The 21402-nt window shown below is 41.8% G+C and overlaps 1 protein-coding gene across 2 annotated transcripts in view; it reads right to left on the bottom strand.

Moving 5' to 3' along the window:
- The window catches only part of ptpn5 (protein tyrosine phosphatase non-receptor type 5), a 127771-nt gene that overhangs the window by 93243 nt on the left and 13126 nt on the right, over nucleotides 1-21402 (bottom strand). Inside the window, exon 1 of one of the 2 annotated variants that reach the window (XM_087996703.1) lies at nucleotides 18116-18235. The exons of the other annotated variant lie outside the window; for it this stretch is intronic. The gene's annotated coding sequence lies outside the window, so the exon portion shown is untranslated. Of the gene's footprint in view, nucleotides 1-18115; nucleotides 18236-21402 lie in introns of those variants that run through there. 2 annotated transcript variants of the gene reach the window in all.

The raw sequence follows: 21402 nt of genomic DNA, 5'->3' as shown, positions 1-21402 counted from the left end.
GGCACACTCGTAATGAAAGTCTACTTGGGTGAAGTACTGGAGGACAGCTGCTTGCATCCATGGATGTAAAACCCAGCACGACCCAGCTCCTTCATAAGTAGTGAGGGGAGAAAACTGACTCATCTAAACATTGTTCCGTTTGCGGGGTTTGTGGAGAGGCCAGTTAACAGCTGCTGGCCACCTTTCACATTTCATTCTTTCCTTAACAAAATGGATGTAAATTAAATTAATGGAAACCAATCTGTGAAGAAGAATTTGCATAAATATAAATGATTCTAATCTAAGATATAACCCAGGCTAAACAAAGCCTGTCCTTGGCTGTTAGATCCCACCGAACGCCTACGCTTCTTTTTTGCATTCTGTGCTTTTTTTTCTAATTCAGTGTTCTAATGAAATGCTCCTGGGAGTGAAAGCTTGTTAATTGTGTGAAAAGAGACAATTCCTTTCTCTATTTTCAATCCTTGCCAGCCTGCCACATACAACAAATCATAAAGCAAACAGACCTTGTGAAAAGAAAAGGCTTCTGATGAAGCAAAGCCACTTGTTTTTTTTTTCTTTCACCCTCTTTATATTAACAATAGTTACTGTCCCTGGTTAGGTCTATTTTCACACTTCCCCACCTGTGAGAGACTGATTCATAGGAAAAATGCAGGATGCATCACAATTTCTCAAACTGATCAACACAAATCATTTCAAATCCTTACTTTAATCCTTGGGTCATACAGGAATTAGATTGGAACTGGATGACCCAAGGTATCAAAACCAAGGCTGGGATTCTTCAAGGCAGCAGCGAACCCTCTGTCAGGGCAAAAAGCAGGGGGGCGACTCCATTTCAGTGAGTAGTTAGACCCAAGGACACATGTTCACATACTGCGATCATAATGTTGCTTTATGGTATTCTCCATGAAATATACCACAGGTACCTGATGTTTATTTACAACACCAACTATATACAAGGCTACAATATCTCATACTTACACACATAGGCTGGGTTCTGTGTTGACTGATGCACTGTATATGGCACACATGGCTGACTGACTACACTAACTCATTACGCACAGGGCTACCCTGAAGGTGAGACAGGTAACTTTGTACCATCCCATTTCATAATGTTATGTGATTATCTTAAAGGTATACTGCCTGTGTGGACTGGAGGTTGTAGCAATACATCTCAGAAGCCTTCCCAAACCCACTGTCAATCGAGACACGTAAGAGGTAATTAGTGATCATCACCCTTCATACCTCTACCTTCCAGCACTCACCTATAGTTTAGATCATTCAGCAAACATGAGTTAATGAGTGCATTCTCAGAAGGAGCCATTCCCAACTGAGAGATGCTGTCTTACAACACATGACTTCCAATCTCCGATTAGCCGGAAGATTATGAGGTTGTCGTTTCCGACCCCAGGTTCTTGATCCCAAAAGCAGGTCCTCTGCTTCCAATTAAATGCCTGAGTAGTACTTGATTTGATTAAATTTCTGAAAGTAGGGAATGTGAGGTGCTTGCTGACTCTCTGTCTAATGTGTGAGAATCCGCAAAACTGCACGAACATCACTCAACATATTTACCAAACTTTCAAAAGTAAGTTAAATCAGAAAGTTCCATCTTCTACTCAAAATACAACTTTGGAAATACCCTAACTCTAGGAGCTCTAACAATTTCTTTGCACCATGATTTATTTTTGCAAGAAATACGACAATTAATGACTTGAATCCACTCATTTAATTTGAGATTTGCTTTCTCCCAGTTTCAAGTGGGGAAGATCAATCAATAAACGTATCCAAGCACTGTTCAAATATTCATCACTGTTACACAGTCAGGATCAGGAAATACTTTATCTCTAACATTACTATTTGTTGGATGCATCAACACCGAGGCCATGGCCAGTTACATCTTTGGTAACTTGCATCCATTATCCACTTTATTTTTCTATTGGTCATATGCTTCAAAATCTGAGCATATTGGAGGGGAATCAGACTCCAATGTTCTCTTGATTTCGATCATTTTTCACAGTGTCTGCTAGTATTTTAGTTGTCTACTTCTGTTTTTCTCAGCTTCCAATGGTTATCCTTGTGAAACCATCTTCTGCAGACAAGTTATGTTCCATTTAGGGAAGGACAGATGTGGAGCCAATCTCTACTTAATCTTCTTTTTACTTACAGATATATATACTGATGGGGTCGAACAATGTTACAGTGGTTAGCACTGCTGCCTCACAGTGCCAGGGACCTAGGTTTGATTCCAGCCTTTGGTGGTGGACTGTGTGGAGTCATGTCTGCGTGGGTTTCTCAAGGAGCTCCAGTTCCCTCCTACTGTCTAAAGATGTGCTGATTAGCTGGATTGGCCATGCTCAAAGTGGGGTTACAGGGATTGGGATATGCATTTAGGTAGGGGTAAAGCATGGTAATGTTAATTAACTACCTACTTAAGTGCCTCGATTGACAGTGGGTTTGGGAAGGCTCCTGAGGTATAATGCTATAGATTCCAGTGCTTTGGAGGGTGGCTCAGGCTTGATGGGCTGAATGGCCTCTTTCTGCATGATACAATGTACAATATTACTAGCATCCAACTCCTATCCCAATAACCACGGTTTTAGTCTGTGCCTATTTATAAGAATTCGAGTGAATCACCAATTAATGCCCACTACTGACAAACAGTTAGATGCAAATTATGTATGTCGATCATGTGTTATTAATATTATTATGTTTTAGGACTGTTTCTTTAAATTTAATCTGTTTTGCCTTCTGCCTGACTGTAAACCTGGTTTGATGGTTAGGGATCAAAGGAACATTCAGATTGTTTTACTGACAGGAATGTGAAGGGTTTTATGTTTGGAGGAAATGATCAGTGTCTTTGAGTAGACCATGAGTGATACTGAGTGTATCAAAGTCCCAAAAAAATGTTATAGGGATCAAGTTGTTAGCAATTTTACTCCTGCATTAACTGTTTAATTCTAAGATAAAAGGTAGTTGAAATCAAAAAGATGAATTAGCGTTTCTGTCTGGATACAGAGCCTCAGAGAAGAAGGTGGAGGGAGCCATTTTGTGAGATTGGGTTTTCATGTAACCTAAGAATAGGCAAACAGCAGTTGGTAGATTTTGCCTTGTGTGGTCTGCAGTCATTTCAGATGTAGAGAGTGAGAGATAAAAGCAACCAGGCATGAACTTGAAGCAGAGAATCTGCTGAGTCTATTGTCCATAATGCAGAAATAGTCGAAGCTCGCATTCAGAATGAAGTCCAAATTTGTGAGGGGAAGTATAGCGTCATAGAGATCTACAGCATAGAAAAAGGCCCTTTAGCCCACTGAGTCTGTGCCAGTCACAAAAAAACGACAAAACTATTCAAATATTATTCTCCATAACTTGGCCCATAGCCTTATGTGCTTTGGCATTGCAAGTATACATCTCAATTCTTCTTAAATGTTATGAGGGTTTCTGGCTGTACCACTATTACAGGCAGTGAGTTCCAGACTTGCACTGCACAGTGCTGAGGAACATACTCCTCACATCTCCTCGAAACATTCTGCCCTTGCCTTAACTTCATGCCCGCAGGTCATTGATCCCTCCATCGGGGGAAAAGTTTTGTCCTGTTTAACCTGTCAATGCTTCTCATAATTTTATATGACTTGGAGGTGCCAGTTTTGGACTAGGGCGGACAAAGTTAAAAACACATAACACCAGAAGACTGGAGGTTGGCTAACATGGTGCCACTGTTTAAGAAGGATGGTAAGGACAAGGTAGGGAACTGTAGACCTGTGAGCCTGACGCCGGTGGTGGGCAAGCTGTTGGAGGGAATCCTGAGGGACAGGATTTACACGTATTTGGAAAGGCAAGGACTGATTAGGGATAGTCAACATGGCTTTGTGCATGGGAAATCATGTCTCACAAGTTTTTTGAAAAAGTAATAAAGAGGATTGATAAGGGCAGAGTGGTGGATGTGATCTATATGGACTTCAGTACAGTATTCAACAAAGTTCCCCATGGGAGACTGGTTAGCAAAATTAGATCTCATGAAATACAGAGAGAACTAGCCATTCGGATACAGAACTGGCTCAAAGGTGGAAGACAGAAGGTGGTGATGCAGGGTTGTTTTTCAGACTGGAGGCCTGTGACCAGTGGAGTGTCACAAGGATCGGTGCTGGGTCCACTTCTTTTTGTCATTTATATAAATGATTTGGATATGACATAGGAGGTATAGTTAGTAAGTTTGCAGATGATGCCAAAATTGGAGGTGTAGTGCACAGCGAAGAAGGTTACCTCTGAATACGGGAATCGACGTTTCGGGCATAAGCCCTTCTTCAGGAATGAGGAAAGTGTGTCCAGCAGGCTAAGATAAAAGGTAGGGAGGTGGGACTTGGGGGAGGGGCGTTGGAAATGCAATAGGTGGAAGGAGGTCAAGGTGAGGATGATAGGCCGGAGTGGGGTGGGGGCGGAGAGGTCAGGGAGAAGATTGCAGGTTAGGAAGGCGGTGCTGAGTTCGAGGGATTTGACTGAGACAAGGTGGGGGGAGGGGAAATGAGGAAACTGGAGAAATCTGAGTTCAGATATGTCTAGAAAGTCAATTATGTGGTATATGTCACAAAATGATGGATTGCTGCACACTGGGTTTAAGTAACTTGTGTAGTTGCTCTGAAATTAAAGAAATAATGAGTTTAGTTTGCAGTTTGTTTTAGATGTCTTAGGGCAGATACCAGATGAAGGCATGAAGTATCTGGTGAATGAACATAAATTTGCTGGAAGGAAACCATTTGTGGTTGTTCCAGTCTGAGTCTCAGGAGCCTTTGTGTGGAGATAGGGTTAAATCTTGACTGAGGTTAGATTGGTTGCAATAATATTGCTGGAAAAAAGGGAATAGTGTGAATTTAAATCCTTTTCTGATGTTTGAAATTAAATCTTTCAACCTTTAATTTTATCTAGTGTAATGTAGTTCATGTTTTTCTTGTTTAATAAACATTTTATTCTCTGTGTTAAAATTGAACTGGCAGCATCTTCTGAAAGTGTTCATGTTTTAAAAAAACTAATTTAGGTGATTCCTTTCTGGGATCTGACTTGCCCAATATTATAGCAACTGAGATTACAGTACCATATTTATTGAATCGCTGTTATTAAAGCTTTTCTTACAAAGGCAATATTTGTTTTTTGAGGACTTGCTGCAGATAACAAAGATTCATTTAAAAGCAATAGCAGAAAAGTTGGAAATATAGTAAAAGGTCAACTCTACAAAAATGGAAATGTTTGAATAATTGGCTCAACATTTGAACCTTGAGGTAAAGCACAGATTAGGTTCGCTGGGCTTCGTTTGCAAATGAAGCTGTTTGAAATAGAAACAGAAAAGCAAAATCTTGAACCTAAATGCAAAGTGAAAGAGAAAGAAATGAAAAACAGTTTGAACCTGAAAGATGGCGAAAGGAGGGTAATTGTTAAAATTTGAATTAGAATTTCATTGAGTAAAGAGAAAGGAAAGCCTGGAATTGCATTGAGAGAAGGGAGTCGGGTACTGTGAACTGAACAGAAGAAGGCTTTGATTATGTAGGCAGGGAGTAACAATCAAGTCAAATTTAAATTTTGATTTGATTGGAAGAGGAATTGATTTTGTTTTGAGTTGGATAAAGATTGCTGTAAAGTTACAATGGGCACAAGAAATTTGGAAAATCCGACAATCTTATTAGCTGCTTTCTAAGAGGGTGGTGGAGGAGGCAAGTACACTTGCAACATTTAAGAAGCAGCACTTAAAATGCCAGGGTAAGTTTTGGATTAAGAGCAGGTAAATGTAGTTTGGCATTTGTTGGTTGATGTAGACATGATGGGCCGAGGGTCTGTATCTGTGCTGCATGATTCCCTAACTCTGTGACTTTATGAAGATATTTTGTTTTGCAAAACACTGGACGTTTATGAAATTATTTCTGATTAAGAGATTGTGGATTACAATACAGTGAAGACTAGTCATTTGGTCATACAGAACTTAAGTATTGTTGATACATTGTCAAAGTTTTTCATCTTGCACTCATCAGGTCAATTCATAAGAAGTATCAATGTAAAGGGAAAATAACAGTTGTGAGAGGAGAGTGCTGATTGATGGGCATGTGGACTCTGATTGGTAGAGGTGTTGCCATGGAGAATATACCAGTTAATGATGACTGACATTTATTTGCCAAGATTTTTTCATGAGCAGTCATCATGAGGCATGGTTACAATAGAGGAAGTCAAGGGCTATAGATGTAACTTAAACTAAGTTCCAAAGCACTGGAGATGAACTAATTTGCCTCTCAGCTTGTAAATGTGCATTTTTTTGCTTTTTTCGAAGCTTTTTCCTTGCCCAACAAGGATTTCAACTTTGCCTATGGATGTCTATTCACTCTCTAGCTGATCATTAACCTGGCACCATTCCTACAGTTCATTGGCACCTGATGTAATCTGTAACTGCGCAATGTGACCAGTTTTCCCACTCGATGGAGCTTTTTGCCTCATACTTGCTTCTTTGCTTCTCTTATTAGGTCTGTATTGCTATTAGTACTAACTGTGGATTCTCACTAGTTGACTGTGGCAGTGGGTTAGTCTGCTGTAAGCTGCTTCTGCTGCTGGCTATCTGCCCAAGTCACTCTTAAAGCTGTAACTAGGAGGTTCTTCTGGGTTTGCTACAATCAAATTTCAATCCACACTGCTTCCTGCAATTTTATAATGATGTCTCTAAATTAAATTTTCCACAGGCACTTCTGGCATCACATGGTATGAGCTAGCTGGACTTATGGCCATCATAAAGTAGATTTAATGCCAGCAATCTCCTTCTAGGTTGGGCTTCATAAGGCCTTTTTTGTCTAGTGTGGGAAAGGAAAGCTATGAGGTTGTCTAACAAGAAAAGGCTCTTGGTTTAAACAAGACCTATTTTGTTGCATGATAGCAATCAGGTACAAGATACATGAATCTTATAGGGTCCCTGAACAACATGTGCTATGGTGAATTTCAGAGCAGGATCAGATGAGATTTCCAGTGAGGTCTTTTTTGCCAATAGCAGCATCTCACTGCATTTTTTACACATTTGCCAAGTGGTGAGGCAAGTTTCTCACAAGGCAGGTGATGAGTTGCCAATTAAGGGGAATTGGAATTTGTTAAATGCCTTATTAATGGCCAAAGTTGCCTCAGTAATGATCAGTTGCCTGTCTCACCAGACACGCCAAACAAACTAGATGTTGAGAATTTGCGACGTGGACGTGAGGGCGGGTACTTCAGCTCACTGCTTGCTCTGAAGGACCTACATGTTGGATACCAGACACCAACATCTCAGGATATGCTCCATGGGCACTAGCAACTCACATCATGAATTCTTGGACATTGGCATCCAACATGTGCCAACCTCTAAAAACCCTCTTCATGCATCTCTATTCTACTTACAGGATGCTTCTGTACTTCAACGTGGTACCTTGGGCTGCAGCAAGGAGACTGTGTACTCAGGGATGCACACCCAGCTCATGGGCTGGGCCAGGCTGCATCTCTATGCATTTTGCTCTTTGTCATTGCACTCACACCCTCTGGACCTATCTAGATGTCCAACTGCATCCCTTGCATTGTCTTGTCTTGTCTTTTTGCACTTCACCCCTTCAGTTTGCAATACTAGGATCATGGGTACTGCTGTATTGTCTCGTCATTTCACACAGGAACAAAGGCATGGAAGCCTAACATGTTTGTCAATCATCCTCAATTAAGTCAAGGGAAACAGCCTTTTGACAGGGGGGCCTGAATAATAAGTCAAGGGCAGCCTCTGATATCAGTCCAGGAGCATGGACACAGTCAGGAGAAAGGGAAGACTGCCGATGCTGGAGATCAGAGTCGAAGAGTGTGGTGCTGGAAAAGCACAGCCAGTCAAGCAGCATCTGAAGAGCAGGAGAATTGATGTTTTGGGCATATGGCCTTCATCCGGTCATTCATGATGAAGGGCTTATGTCCGAAACGTCGACTCTCCTGCTCCTTGAATGCCGCCTGACCAGCTGTGCTTTTCCAGCATGCATAGACACAGTCAATCAGAGATAAGAATGTGATACCTGTAATGATAGAGTGGACCTTCTATCCTACATTTCTGGACATTCCTCCAGTTGGTTAAGACAGCACTGACCAGGATGCTAACCTCTGACCAGGCACGGACTGATGAGGCCTTCACGGCTGGTCCTGGAGAAAGAGGACATTGCATGCCTCCACCAACCTGTCCACCAGGACCTCCAGGTCATTACGTGCATTATCTCCCTGTCTGCGCTGTCTGAGGCAAATGTTAGGAAATACACAGGGCAACTCCAGATTAACTGTGCTTGTCTGGGTGTACAACGGACTTTTAAAAATGGCCCGGTGCACGGGTTGCTGGTGAGAGGCAAGTTATTTGGAAACAGTGTTGTGACTTGGGGGCTAGAATTTGACAAGAGGGATGCCACAGGACCAGGGTACGTAGTTAATGAGGCGAAAATGAGGACTGCAGATGCTGGAGGTTAGAGTCAAATGTGTGGTGCTGGAAAAGCACAGCAGGTCAGGCAGCATCTGAGGAGCAGGAAAATTGACATTTTGGACAAAAGCCCTTCATAGTTAATGAGGCAAATTTGGTCAAATACAATGAGAAATCTCACTAGACCTAACAGCAAAGATCCCGGCAAAAATAAACTCAACACAACTCACACCAAACCAAATAAAACGTTAGATTCAGACCATTGCCACTGAGACTACTGGGCGATGTAGGTGGTAAGTCCGTCTTTTTTGAGAATCTGAGCTATTCTTTCTTTATGCACAGAAGTCCTTATGATGTCACCAGATTAGGAGGGGTTTAATGCAGTCTTCTGCATTAACTCTTCCAGTGCTGTTAGCTTATTCAACAGTTTTGGCAGCTGAGAAAGGCTAAGAGCAAAAGTGTAGAAAATATGGCCAACATAGTCAGGGGCCCTGCCAAACAGAATGAAAGGTGGGTGGGGGTGGGGAACATCATTTTCCATTGAGGATAAGAAAGGAAATCTCAGACGCACTGTTGTGGAACAGATGTGACAAAGATGGAGGAACTGGTGGAATAGAGAGGATTCCTAACCGGTGTAGCATGTGGGGAAATACCATCAACCTAGCTGTCGGAGTCACTGGGCTCATAATGAATATTAGTTGATAGCCAATCGGCAGAGACTGGCAAGTTAGGGAAGTGAAAAGTCAGAAATTAGCAAGGGAGGAAAGAAAAGAGTCAAAAATAGTCAAGGTGCATTGAGGATTATATTGGGCACTGTTCTCACTCTCAATTGGAAACCTTAATTAATTTTGTTTCCAATTTTCACTTTTCTTGCAGATTCACATTGACCTCGCAGACTCTTTTGAAGTACAATCACTGTTGCTCTGCTGGCAAATGTGGTGATTAATTTGTACACAGTGTGATCACACAAGCAGCAAATGAGTAATGTTAGCCAGAACACCAAGAGTGCTGTCTGCTCTTCATTCACTATAGCTATGAAATCATTCATACACATATGTTTAGGCAGACACACTGACAATAATACAGCATTCTCTCGGTACTGTCTTCAGCTTTCAAGTCCATAGATTTTATAAAGTAGAACATGAAGAATAAAAACAATAAGTTAAGGCCTGGGGCTGAATCTTACCAAAGTGTCAGTGACATTCTCATTGAGTTTACGAAGAATTTCTCCACGCAAGCCAAGCGAGGTTTCTCGTACTATCATTCCAAATGTTTCTTATTGATTACTACAATCCTTATGACACCACTCTTACCTGATGCTAACCTGATTCTCCTCATTGCCATATCCAGAGTCTTATTCCTGCCAGGATCCCTGGCAGTACTGCCATCTTTAAAATGCTGTTGTGAACCTACTCAAGCCCTGCATTTTGGAGGTGAGCTGCATAGTGCGTGAAATTTACCTGGACATTGCAGAGACCAGGCCAGTGTGGGCTCAGCATCTGTAGGAGTACCCAACAATGTAAGAAGAAGAATGAAGAATGATTTTCTCCACTCAGCCGGTAAATACATCCCAGAAAGGAGGAAAAATTCTAAGGTGAGATAAACGAGTCATGGCCATCCAAGGAAGCTATTTCAGGTGAATTTCTGCAGCGCATCTTATAGCTGGTGTATGCTGCTGCTCCTGACCGCTGGTGGTGGAGGAAGTGAATGTTTATGGATGAGGTGAGTATCAAGTTGGCTGCTTTGTCCTGGATGCTGTCAAGCTTCTCGAGTGTTTTGGAGTTGCACCCATTCAGGCAAATGGGAAGTATTCCATCACACTCCCAACTTGCCTCTTGTGGATGGTGGACAGGTTTTGTGGAATCAAAAAGTAAGTTACTCAGGGCAGGATTCCTTGCCTCTGACCTGCTCTTGTAGCCACTGTGTTTATATGGTCATTCCAGGGCAGATTAACTTTGTTCTCTCATGGGATGTGGATGTCACTGGCTGGATAGCATTTATTGCCTATCTACAGTTGCCTTTGCGAAGGTGATGGTGGGCTGCCTTCTTGAACCACTGTTGTCTATATACTGTGGGTTGACCCACAATGCCCTTAGGGAGGGAATTCCTGGATTTTGACCCAGTGATAGTGAAGGAACAGTGATATGTCAGATGGTGAATGGCTTGGAGGGTAACGTGCAGGTGATGGTGTTGCCATATATCTGCTGCCCTTATCCTTCTAGATGGAAGTGATTGTGGGTTTAGAAAGGATCTATGCTAAATTTCCCAAGTGTATCTTGTAGATAGTACACACTGCTGCTATTGAGCATGTTGATAGAGAGGGATTCATTGATGAAAATGCACTAAACCATGAAAATACTAATAATTATAACCAATTCAAATTTCTGGAGACAAAGTCCTCTCTTCACATTGTGGACTTCCTCCAGTATGTTGCATGACACGCACGTATTGTTGAATGGGATAGATTCAGAACTGATCTAGTGGCACAAATGTGGATACTCATGAGGTGTGTGCAAACTTATATTCAACATAACGCCATCTCTTGATCTAGTATATCCCTCGCAATACCATGACTATCAAGCCTGAAGATCAATCCTGGATAAATTAGCAGTGAAGAATGCAATTTCAGACATGCCCAAAAGTGAAAATGTAACACATGAGTAAATGCATCCTAAACAACACAAGTTATTTGCTGTATTGCTACAATCTAAAATCAAGTCAAAATTCTGCAATCCTGACACATCAGCCTTCAATAGTAAGGGATAGTTAAACAACGAATGGGAGAAGGAATTCCATGAGCATCCCTATCCTTAATGATGGTGAAGTTCAGTATTGATTTTTGGAGAATAATTTGCCAGTTTGCTGTGACACCTTCTATCCCCCATGCAGCCATGTTGATAGCAATCTGAGCTTGCATAAAAGCTGTCTGAGCTTCCATAGTGATGAGCCACCCTTACATAACTGATGCCTAAGGTTCCATTGCAGCATCTACGCAGAGCAAGTGGAGGGATCAGGATAGGTTGTGAACTGTATGCCCTCAGCATATAGATCAAAGGTTATTCTATATCATTGGATGATGTTGCCAAACCATACACTATGTATGAGGAAAAGGTGAGGGTAATGAAGAGACTAGACCCTTGTGGGACTCTGGAGTTAACAATGTAGAGTGAAGTGTAAGTCATTCTGAAAATGCTTTGGCTGCAATTGGATGGGTTTGTTTAGAATCATGTGAGTGGCTGTCTCGTAAAGCTGAGAGAGAAATATACATGTTTGAGGAAAACTGACTAGTTGAATTCATCAGAGCAATAGAATGGCTAAGAGGATCAGAGGCTTGGTGCATCAGGGTGAAAAATTGATTGGAGATTTTCAAACAGAATTATGGGAGAGATGGATATTAATTTGGAAGAACATACCATGCTCAAGGATTGTCTTTACCTCTTTAATTTGAAAACTCAAAAGAAGTGCCTCTGTTCACTGTGATTAACAATGTGTTAATAAAATGGTAAGACACACAGCAATGAGAATGCCATTTAATTGGAAGAACAGAAAACCAGCAGCCAGTTACAGCCAATCTGCTATGTGGACCATCAAATATCGCAATTGTCAAAACATTCAATATGAAATGTACAATTGTTGAGGAAAATGTATCTTACAGAAATCAGATTTATTCACAGAATCCAAGACCTGATTGTAATGCCTGTCTAGAGAAATTAGAGTTTATTTTTTGCAAATGGAATTTGGCTCAGAAATGAGCTAATTGACATTATAAGTATGTCAGTATGTGATTAAAGTAATGAACTCAAGAATCACCTGCATGGAGGACTTGGCAAGAGTCCAGCGGAAGTGGCACAGGATGTAGGAACAAAGGAACAGGACTAGGAGTGGGCCATATGGCCCTTCAAGCCTGTCCCATCATTCCATATCACTATGAGTGATCTGGTTGAAGTCTCAGTTCTACTTGCAGTCTGCAGCTCCTGACCTTGTTTATCGAAACATTTATCAAACTCGGCCTTGAATAAATTTAAAGACTCAGCCTCTTTTACCATCAGATTTTCAAATGACACTTTGAGAGAAAGAAAATCTAATTTCTGGCTTGTGGGATGGAGGGGGTGTGGGGTGGGGGTTTGGGGGGGGGGTGGTCCTCATATTCTCAGAAAGTGTCTATTAGTTTTAAGCCCCTGTTATGACAATGGATCAGGACCTCAAAGTGTTTTCAAATATTTTCTTTTAATTTCAGTCCAAAATATGTGGAATTGTTTTAAAGAGGACTGCTATGAAATGGGGAAAATAACCAATGGATGTAAATTTAGTGACTGTTTGACAAAGTCCTGAAGTCCATGAAATGTTGCATCTGAAAAATGTTAGGGAGACGTCAAATAGAGAGAGGCTTATCAAGAAGAGATAACAAGGGTTTGAGAGTTTCTTATCTCAGTGGAAAGCCATCTCTGTTAGACATGGCTATTCTATCCTCTAGGAATATACGAAAACAGGTGTTTAAAAGTTACTGCAACAGTGTGTGTGTGTCTGTGTGTGTATGTGTGTGTGTGTGTTCCTCAAAATGTTCCTCCACAGACAGGAACTTCAAATTTTGGAAGGGTGGTCAGTGGTTCTCGGGTGGAATTTAAGGATGATGAAAATGATATATTGGAGGCAGAGTTTAAATTATAGCAGATGAAATTGGAATTTCAAAAAAAGTAAAGGAAAGACAAAGACAGGAACAGAAAAGGGAGACAAATGGGAAAGGGAGGAAAGGTCAAGGAGGAAGAAAGAGAGGTTCATGAAAAAATAGCAGGAATAGGAGTTTGAATTCACACAGTCTGAGCGAAGGAGCAAGAATCCTACTGTGTTCCATGAAGACACCCTTAGTTCAGACTGAATGGTGGTTTCCAGATGAAACCTTTCCCTTGTCTTCTCCAATCAACTAGAAAGAATTGCTTTGGAGAGGATGACAGAAAACTAGACACCAAAGTGGGGGAGGGACTGCTGGGAGCTCTCATAAGGAAATAAAGGGTGATGTTGTGGTGAAAGGTGAGGAAAGGAATCCTGTGTTTCAATGGCTGAGAGGAAGAGGCATGCCTGGGCCATTGCTGGAGGCGACATGAAAAACATATGGGGTTTGTCAGGACAGATATGTTCTTTGCAAAGAATGAGAATCAATCATAGAACATAAGACCAGGCAAAGTCTCTGACTGCACTGCAAAAACCCGGAAAGACATTCTCTGGTGTACAGGTAGTTCTTCTCTAATATGATGGTTGTTTTGTTGTGCAACCATGTGTTTTGGAAACATCGTGCTTTAGAAGCAGCACTTAAAGTATTGCCAATGTAATCACATTACAGCCAACACATGTTTTAAAAGTTTGTGCTTTAGAAATAGTGTCCACAATTCATCAATTGCGTTACAGCGAATTCGCACTACCAAAATGTGCATTATAGCAGAACGACCTGAACTGTGGTCAGTTCTGGGCACCACACTTTTCGAAGAATGTTTTGGCCAAGATAGATTTCAACACAAATTTACAAAGATGATACCCAGCCTTCAGGGTTACGTTTTTAGGAGAGATGAGACAAATGAGCCTTCATTCTGTAGAATTTAGAAGGTTAAGGGGCAATCTAATTGACATCTTCAGGATATTGAGCTGAAAATGTGTTGCTGGAAAAGCGCAGCAGGTCAGGCAGCATCCAGGGAACAGGAGAATCGACGTTTCGGGCATAAGCCCTTCTTCAGGAATGAGGAAAGTTGCTGGACAAACTTTCCTGCTGGACAAACTTTCCTCATTCCTGAAGAAGGGCTTATGCCCGAAATGTCGATTCTCCTGTTCCCTGGATGCTGCCTGACCTGCTGCGCTTTTCCAGCAACACATTTTCAGCTCTGATCTCCAGCATCTGCAGACCTCACTTTCTCCTCCATCTTCAGGATATTAACAGGGAAAGACGGGTAGATAAAGATAAACTATTTCCACTGGTTGAAGATTCTAGAACTGGGGCATAGCCTAAGAATTAGGGTGATGCCATTCAGAAGACATGTTGGAAAAAACTTCTACACACAAAGGCTAGTGGAGCTTTGGAACTCTCTTCCTCAAATGGCAGTTGATGCTAAATCAGTTGGTGAATTTAAATCTGAGGAAGACTATTTTTATTAAACAAGGATATCAAGTCTTATGATGCCAAGCAAGGCATATGGAGTATGGCCAAAGATTAGCCATGATCTTATTGAATGTTGGAGCAGGCTTGAGGGGCTAAATGGCCTACCCCTGTTCCTATATTCTTAATTTGACCACCTCCTCATGTGTGGGTGTGTGTGTGGGGGGGTGGGGGGGGTGGAGGGTGTGTGTGGGTGTGGGTGTGTGTGTGTAGGTGTGTTTGTGTGGGTGTGTGTGGGAGCGTGTGTGTGTGTGTGTGTGTGGGTATGTGGGGTGTGTGTGGTGTTGTGTGTGTGGGGGGGGGTGTTGTGTGTGGGGGTGTGGGGGTGTGGTGTGTGTGTGGGTGCATGTGTGTGGGTGTGTGTGTGTAGGTGTGTGTGTAGGTGGTGTGTGTGTGGGGGTGTGTGTGGTGTGTGTGTGTGGGTGTGTATGTGTTGTGTATGTGTGAGGGGGTGTGTGTGCGTGTTGTGTGTGGGTGTGTTTGTGTGGTGTGTGTGTGGGGTGTGTGTGTGGGTGCGTGTGTGTGTGTGGGGGGGTGTGTAGGGGGTGTGTGTGTGGGGGGGGGAATGTGTGTTTGTGCGTGTGTCTCTTCTGTAATGAAGCAGGAATCGATCTTATTTCATTCATCCTAGGCTTACACAGATGGATCAGAACTCTGAAGTATTTCTATACAGGTTTTGAAATTTTAGAGCCAAAATATATTTTCTATGAAATGATGACAGCTAAAGAAAGATTTCTGCGGATGTAAATTCAGTGACTGTCTGGCTAAGTCCAGTGTGAAGTCTCATTTAGTAATTAATAACCTCACTCTTCTTGTTAATTCAAGGTAGACTGGTTAAATTGACTCCTTTTCAAACATATGTTCATCTACATCTGAGAGAAAGGTATTGAGAAAAGAGGGGATCCTTTTTGAATCAATCTTGTAATCAATCAAGTGGGTGAATAATCAAGTTAGCCAGTCCATCTCTCCTCACCTAGGAGCTGGATTATTTGGAGTAAGTCATTTCAAACAATAATCAATTGGGAAACTCACCCTCAGTCTACTTGCATTACCCCCACAAGGGGAAATATCCATCTTGTCTAATCCCCTCAAGAATTAATATGGTTCACTTAGATCAACTCTCATTCTGCTCAACTCCAATGGGTATTGGACTAACTTGTTCAGCCTTCATCCCCGGAATTAGTTGTCTCAAACTTCTCTGAACCGATTCTAAAACAATTGTGATTTTCTTTTCAAATAAGGCCAAAATTTCTTTACCTTTATATTGGATTCACCTTTCAATAAATGACAACATTCCATTTGCCTTCATAATCACTTGTTGTACCTGGATACTGACTTTATGTGATTCATATGCCAGCACACCCAAATGTATCTGCACTATTGAGTTCAGCAAAATGGACAGGTTCACATTTACCCATGTCTGCCAAATTTCTGCCTCTCATAGTTTCCCGACTACGTGAGCATTATTAGCAAATTTAGCCACCACACATTCAGTCCCCTCATCCAAATCATTGATATGAACTGTAATTAGTTCAGGACCTATCACTGATCCCTGCAATACTGCACCTGTTGAAGCTTTTTAGCCCAAAACCTACCTATTTATCCCAATCCTCTGATGTCCATTAGCTCACCAATCATTTTGCACTTTGCCTGCACAACCAGACATACCCAGCTTATATTAGTTCTGTCTTACTGTACTGTTTAGCACAAACAGAAAGCTCGAAAGCTTATCATGATGTAAGCAGGCCTCAGGCAAGTCAGGGGGAATAATTTTTGGAGGGGAGGTCTAGGTGCTCTAGATCAAGGACAGCCTTAATACCGGAGGCTTTTTAAAATTTACTCATGGAATGTGGATAATGCTGGCTTTGTCAGCATTTATTGCTTGTCCCTAGTTGCCCTTGTGAAGATGAGTTGCCTTCTTGAACTGCTGCTCTGGGTTGGCCCTCAATGCGCTTAGGGAGAGAATTCCATGATTTTGACACAACAACAGTGAAGAAATGATGGTTATATTTCCAGGTCAGGATTTTGAGTGGCTAGGAGAGAAACTTGCAGGTGATGGTGTTCCCATGTATCTACTGCCCTAGTCTTTCAAGATGGAAGTGGTTCTGAGTTTGGAAGGTGCTAATCATAGAATCCCTACAGTTTGGAAACAGGCCATTTGGACATACAACTCCACACCAACCTTCCGAAGATTAACCCACCCAGATCCATTTGCCTACCCTATCACTCTACATTTACCTCTGACTAATTCACCTAACCTACACATCCCGGAACACCATGGGCAATTTAACATGGCCAATTCACCTGACCTGCACATCATTGAACTGTGGGCGGAAACCAGAGCACCTGAAGGAAACCCACACAGATATGGGGAGAATGTGCAAGCTCCACACAGACAGTCGCTCAAAATGGAATCGAACCCAGGTCCCCAGCTAACCACTCAGCCACCATGCCACCTGTGTCATGCTGTTTAAGTTCTTTGATGAATTTCTGCAGTGCATCTTGTAGATAGTACACACTGCTGCTACTGAGAGTCAGTGGTGAAGGGAGTGGATGTCTATAGATGTGGTGCCAATCAAGTGGGCTGCTCTGTACTAGATGGTGTCAAGCTTCTTGAGTGCTGTTGGAGCTGCACTCTTCCAGGCAAGTGGGATGTATTCTATCACATTCCTGACTTTAGCCTTGTAGATGATGGACCGGCTTTGGGGGGTCAGGAGGTGAGTTACTCACAGCAGTATTCCTAGCCTTGACCTGCCCTTGAAGCCATTGTACTTATATGCTGAGCCCAGTTGATTTTCTGGTCAATGGTAACTTTCAGGATGTTGTCAGTGGAGGATTCAGTGATGGTGTTGTCCCTGATAATCAAGGGGTAGTGGTTAGATTATGTCTTTTTGGAGATGGTCATTTGCCTGCCATTTGTGTGATGTGAATATTACTTACCTCTTGTCAGGGCCAAGGCAAGATATTGTCCATTTAAACATGGACTGCTTCAGTATCTGAAGAGTCATGAATGGTACTGAAAATTGTAAAATCATCAGCAAATGTACCCATTTCTGACCTTAAGATGGAGGGAAGGTCATTGATGAAGTAGCTGAAGATGATTGGGCCTAGGACACTACTCTGAAAAACTCCCACTCAGATGTCCTGGAGCTGAGATGACTGATCTCCAACAATCACAACCACCTTTGAATGTGCCAGGTATGATTCCAACTAGGGGACAGTTTTTCTCCTGATTCCCACTGATTCCGGTTTTACTAGGGCTCCTTGATGCCTCGATCAAAGGCAACTTTCCCCCTCCCCTACAGATATTATAGCTCAGTCTCTAACACACTGACACTCAGAGTCAGAAGATGTACAGCATGGAAACAGACCTTTCCATCCAACCAGTCCATGCTGACCAGATGTCCTAAATTTATTCAGTCCCATTTGCCAGCATTTGGCCTATATCCCTTTAAACTCTTCCTATACTCCTTGAGTCACAGACATCGCAGATGTGCTTGTTATGGAATACACTGACATCCAGAAACACTCACATTCCGCATCCTTACCATAGTGACACAGAGCAGTGTTAGTGAAGATGTACCAAGTAAGTTGACTCTGCTTTGTGCTTTTTGGATGACTTTCACAAATCCAGGTAAGCCACTGTGTCAGAAGAGAGAACAGGTCAGAAAGAAGGTTGTAACAGGGTACCTCTTAGTCTCAGTCACAAGCTCTCCACTGACAGTATGAGAACGCTGAACTGCCCTTTCTTCAGTTTGAGTCAAAACGTCAGATGAAATCAGCTGCAAGTAAATAAAAATCAAATAGAAAAGAAAATGTTCCTAATCATATAACTTAGGCCTATGGCTTTGATTACATTTAAGAGTGGACAACAAAATTTCATATGAATATGCTGGCAGATGTTAATAGTCAAATTATATATTTTCAAGACCTTAGGGTTTGAACCGCAACATAATTGTGAAAGAATAAATTATACATTACTTTATGTGATGTAAATGATACAACTGCTCTCACAAATTATCATGATAAAAGGCATTGACATCCATCATCAGTTACACACTCACTGCCTCCTCAAGAAATGTCACTACCTAAGAGCAAATTTGCAGGTACTTTAGTGAAACATGGAAGTATAAAACAGTGCGTGCTGTCAGCAGCTTGGTCTCTTCAAAAATACTTTGTTGGAAAACCATGGAATTGAGCTTGGGTAAAACAAGATAGACTTCTCAAGCACTTGACAAATTCTATCTTTCCTGCATATTTGCTGTCATATGTTGAGATGTTGTTAATATGCCACTGAAGGCAGGATGCACAATTTGCACATTGCTGAAGCCCGTTAGTCACTGTGTGCCTCTTGACATATGTGCTGCATCCTTAAACAGAATTTTCCCTTGAAAATTGCCCAAACTGAATAGTAATTAGGCCAGCAGTGATTAAAATGTCAGAATCCTTTTGACATGACATGTATAATAATAATTTGACACCAAGTTCTGAGGATCCTATGTGCTTTTGACAGACGTTCCATCTGTTTGTAGAACCTAGCAGGTTGGTATGAGAGACATTGGGGAAAGGTTATATTGAGAATGGGTGAGTAGCCAATTTTAACTGCAGTCACCCTGTTTCTACTGGCAGGTGGGGTTACATTCAGCCCCGCTGTTTGTCTCTGCTGTCCCACTCAATGTCATAGAGTCATACAGCACGGAAACAGACCCTTCAATCCAACCAGTCCCTGCCAATCATAATCCCAAACTAAACTAGTCATACATGCCGGCATACGGTCCATATCCTTCCAAACATTTCTTATTCACACACTTCTTCAAATGTCTTTTAAATGTTGTAACTGCACGCATATCCAGCACTTCCTCTGGAAGTTCGTTCTATACATGAATCTTTCTCTGTGCAAAAAACATGTCTTTTTAAAATCTTTCTCCCCTCACTTTAAAGATATGTCCCTGAGTCCTTAAATCCCCCACCCGAGTGAAAAGACACCTACTATTCTCCTTATCTATGCTCCTTGTGATTTTAAAAACCTTTATAAGGTCACCTCTCAACCTCCTACACTCCAGTGAAAAAACTTCCAGTCTCTCCCTATAACTCAAACTCTCCATTCCCAACAAGATCCTGGCAAATCTTTTCTGAACCCTCTCCAATTTAATCAAATGCTTTCTGTAACAGGGTGACCAAAACTGGACAAAGAAGAGACCTCACCAATGTCCTGTACAACCTTATTATGCCATCCCAACCTACACCTCATGTCCACAATGCATCACTCTTACTGAAGCACTCCGAGGGCTCGCAGTGAATCCCAGCAGAGCTTAACATCAGAACTGCAGTCCAACATAGTTTTGTTTGCACAATATAACCTTTAAAATGTAGCGCAGGCTTCTGATCAAAAAAAAGGTTATTCAAATTCAGATGTGCTCTGCTAATCACCCTGCAAGCATCACCAAACCATCTTGCACCACGCATAGCACAACAAAACATAAGGGTTTGTTTGGATAAACATAAGGTCACATAGAACGTTTTGCCAAAATGAAGGTAGGTTTATCATTATCAACTAAAATTTAATTACCTTTTGCTGGTTTGAGACACAGGAAAGCAGTGTTTATTTGAATTCTGAACAATCTTAAAAGCAGAAAAAAAAGAGTTCCTCTCAGCACAACACCCAACTTGATAGCTTAAACATCAATTATTTTCCTGTTAGCATGTCTCCTAAAAGTAACTATCCATAACAGTATCATATACTAGGGTGTAGGTTTGCTCACTGAGCTGTAGGTTTGATATCCAGACGTTTCATTACGTGGCTAGGTTGATAGATTTTGACTGGGACAACACATCTATCCTGGGACAGGCTAAGCAAAGACATGCCAAAGATATTCCTAGAAACCTGGCACTCCAACCACAACGCCATAAACAAATGCATAGATCTAGAAACCATTTATCAACCCCTCAGAAAACGAACAGGAAATGACATCACCACAAACCCCAGGAACCCCATCCAGGAGAAAGATATAAATAGAAAGCAGGAGACAACAGCTTCGCTTCACTTGGAAGTCGCCACTGATGATGTTACCTAGCCACTGATGATGTTACCCTAAACCTCAACCTGAGCTACAAACCTTCACAAACCTTGCAGTATCGTATACTATTATATTCTATTGTAACACATCCTGTCACTATGCTATTATGCAGTAATTTGACCTGTTCTTGATGTCCTAACCATTATTGATCTAGCCAATTCAGTTCAACTGACATGACACTAAGATGTAGTTGAGCACTGTGCTATAGGTATACACACCAGAACTGTCTATGCCGAGAGAGGATGTACCAGTGCAGTGCAACTGTGCCCTGGTTTTATCACCCTAGTCTTCAGAAACATGACCAGCAACCAGTTAACAATAGTAAAATTATTTCTCCACATTGATCTTACTGAGATATTAGCCTCCTCTTCCTAGCCAGCAATCTGACCCGAACTGGAAGGCTCTTCTTTACATCATTGCCAGGTGCAACTTTAGCCTGAGATCCAAGTGGAGGAGCATCCATCTTATCAAAGTTGCTAAGAGGCAGGTCATACCCTAGAGTAGACTCAGGCAGGGATTTTTAAAATGTTATTTTGATTGCATGCTCGTCGAGACTTTCCCAACCCAATTGCCTTGATGCGCTTCAGTCTTTCTACTTATTTGCATTGCTTGGACAGATGCTGTGAGAACTGAGTTATAGTTGAACTGAAATGTTTTGTGCCTTTTGGCTGACCATCTTGTCAATGTTGATGGGTTCAAGAAGGATTCTGACACATATGATAATTTAAACCAAGCAGCATCCACCCCAGTATGCCACC

This window comes from Chiloscyllium plagiosum, unplaced genomic scaffold, assembly GCF_037043375.1.
Source record: "Chiloscyllium plagiosum isolate Xiang-an unplaced genomic scaffold, Cpla_swu_hap1 HiC_scaffold_18, whole genome shotgun sequence".
Taxonomy (NCBI): Eukaryota; Metazoa; Chordata; class Chondrichthyes; order Orectolobiformes; family Hemiscylliidae; genus Chiloscyllium; species Chiloscyllium plagiosum.
The sequence above is the reverse complement of the archived record's forward strand: the minus strand, read 5'-3'. Positions and strand labels throughout refer to the sequence as shown.